Raw genomic sequence first — 2,398 nt, 5'->3', positions numbered from 1 at the left:
AAAATATATTCCTTATCCCTTTTCTCCACTTCCTTTTGTTTTTGTTTTTTCTCCATTTTCTCTTTCATTCAATCATCACTGACCCCTTCCCTTCCCTTCCACTCCCCCTTCCTTCATTTTATAGTCTTTTCTTTTTTCTTAACTATTTTCCTCCTCTAATTCATTCTTTACCTCTTGTTCTTCCATCCCTCATATCTAGTCATCGTTTTCTTCTTTTTCTCTTTTATTTCTGTTTTTTCTGTCATCCATTGTTCTTCTTTCTTTCCTCGTAATTTAATCATCGCGTTTTTCCTTTTTTTTTTATTTCTCTATTTATTTTCCGTCGTCCATTCATACTTTATCGATCTTCCTTCCTTCCTTCCTTCTTCATTCTTCCTTCTTCTGTCTCCTCTTTCCGTTTCCTCTACATTGTTTTTCCCTCCAGTTTTCATTCACCCTCCTTTATTTTTCCTTCTTTCGTTTCCTCTTTCCATTTCCTCTCCAATGTTTTCCTCTCCTGTTTTCAATCACGCTTCGCACCTTTTAAACGAAATTCCACAATGGCCGCGTGTTCTTTAGCGCATTTCGGAAAGGTGAGAAGCGCCCCACTTACCTGTTAATTGCACACCTGGGCTTAAGGAAACTCTGCACAGGTATTTCTAATGAGAGCGCGGGGCTGGCCATTTTTTTTCCGCTCTTTTATTTTTTACTTTTTTGTGTGGGGGAGTGTGTGGGAGGAGGTGTAAGGGGGGAGAGAGGGGAGAGGGAGGGGGCGTGTGTGTGTGTGTGTGTGGGGGGGGGCTAAGGGAGGTAAGTGTGTGTGTGTGTGTGTTGGACTTGGGAGTATGTTTTTGTGTGTGTATATTTCTCTCTCTCTCTCTCTCTCTCTCTCTCTCTCTCTCTCTCTCTCTCTCTCTCTCTCTCTCTCTCTCTCTCTCTCTCTCTCTCTCTCTCTCTCTCTCTCTCTCTCTCTCTCTCTCTCTCTCTCTCTCTCTCTCTCTCTCTCTCTCTCCCCCCAATTCCTTCCTCTTTGATGCCTTGCTCGATTAAGAGTAAATAATTTTTATATGTATTGGAATTGCTTTATTTTTTTCTCCTTTAATCACACACACAGAGAAAGTGAATTTGCCTTATTAGATGAAGCTCGTGTGTGTGTGTGTGTGTGTGTGTGTGTGTGTGTGTGTGTGTGTGTGTGTGTGTGTGTGTGTGTGTGTGTGTGAATATTCGTACACATGACTTACCTGAATGAAATACGTACATAATTTGAGGACTCGGAGTTGACTGATTTTGTACCCGTCATTCCTCCATGTGCGTGTGCGTGCGTGTGTGAGTGTGCTCCTACTAATTAACCCATCACCTGCGCGTCGCCTGCCTTCACACCTTCGTTTATTGAAAGACCTAATTAAAGTTAAGAGTTCAAATACGCGGAAGTATATTGATGAAACACTCCCTCCCCTTCATCTACGTCTTCCCCCTCTTTCCACTCATCGTCGTTCTCTCTTTTACTCTATATTATTCTCCTTCCCTTTCTTCCCCCTACCGTACCATTTTCTTTTATGTTAACTTCTCTCCATTTCCTTCTTCACCATCTGTCTCCTCTTCTCTAATCTCCTGAACCTCTATCTATCCTTTCCTTTCCTTTCCTCTAATCTTCTAACCCTTTATGTATCCTTTCCTCTCCTTTCCTCCAATCTCCTGACCCTTTATGTATCCTTTCCTCTCCTTTCCTCCAATCTCCTGACCCTTTATGTATCCTTTCCTCTCCTTTCCTCCAATCTTCTAACCCTTTATGTATCCTTTCCTCTCCTTTCCTCCAATCTCCTAACCCTTTATTTATCCTTTCCTCTCCTTTCCTCAAATCTCCTGACCCTTTATGTATCCTTTCCTCTCCTTTCCTCCAATCTCCTGACCCTTTATGTATCCTTTCCTCTCCTTTCTTCCAATCTCCTTACCCTTTATGTATCCTTTCCTCTCCTTTCCTCAAATCTCCTTACCCTTTATGTATCCTTTCCTCTCCTTTCCTCCAATCTCCTAACCCTTTATTTATCCTTTCCTCTCCTTTCCTCAAATCTCCTGACCCTTTATGTATCCTTTCCTCTCCTTTCCTCCAATCTCCTGACCCTTTATGTATCCTTTCCTCTCCTTTCTTCCAATCTCCTTACCCTTTATGTATCCTTTCCTCTCCTTTCCTCCAATCTTCTAACCCTTTATGTATCCTTTCCTCTCCTTTCCTCCAATCTCCTAACCCTTTATTTATCCTTTCCTCTCCTTTCCTCAAATCTCCTGACCCTTTATGTATCCTTTCCTCTCCTTTCCTCCAATCTCCTAACCCTTTATTTATCCTTTCCTCTCCTTTCCTCAAATCTTCTAACCCTTTATGTATCCTTTCCTCTCCTTTCCTCCAATCTCCTAACCCTTT

This window comes from Eriocheir sinensis, chromosome 53, assembly GCF_024679095.1.
Source record: "Eriocheir sinensis breed Jianghai 21 chromosome 53, ASM2467909v1, whole genome shotgun sequence".
NCBI classification, from domain to species: domain Eukaryota; kingdom Metazoa; phylum Arthropoda; class Malacostraca; order Decapoda; family Varunidae; genus Eriocheir; species Eriocheir sinensis.
This window is presented reverse-complemented; position numbering follows the sequence as displayed.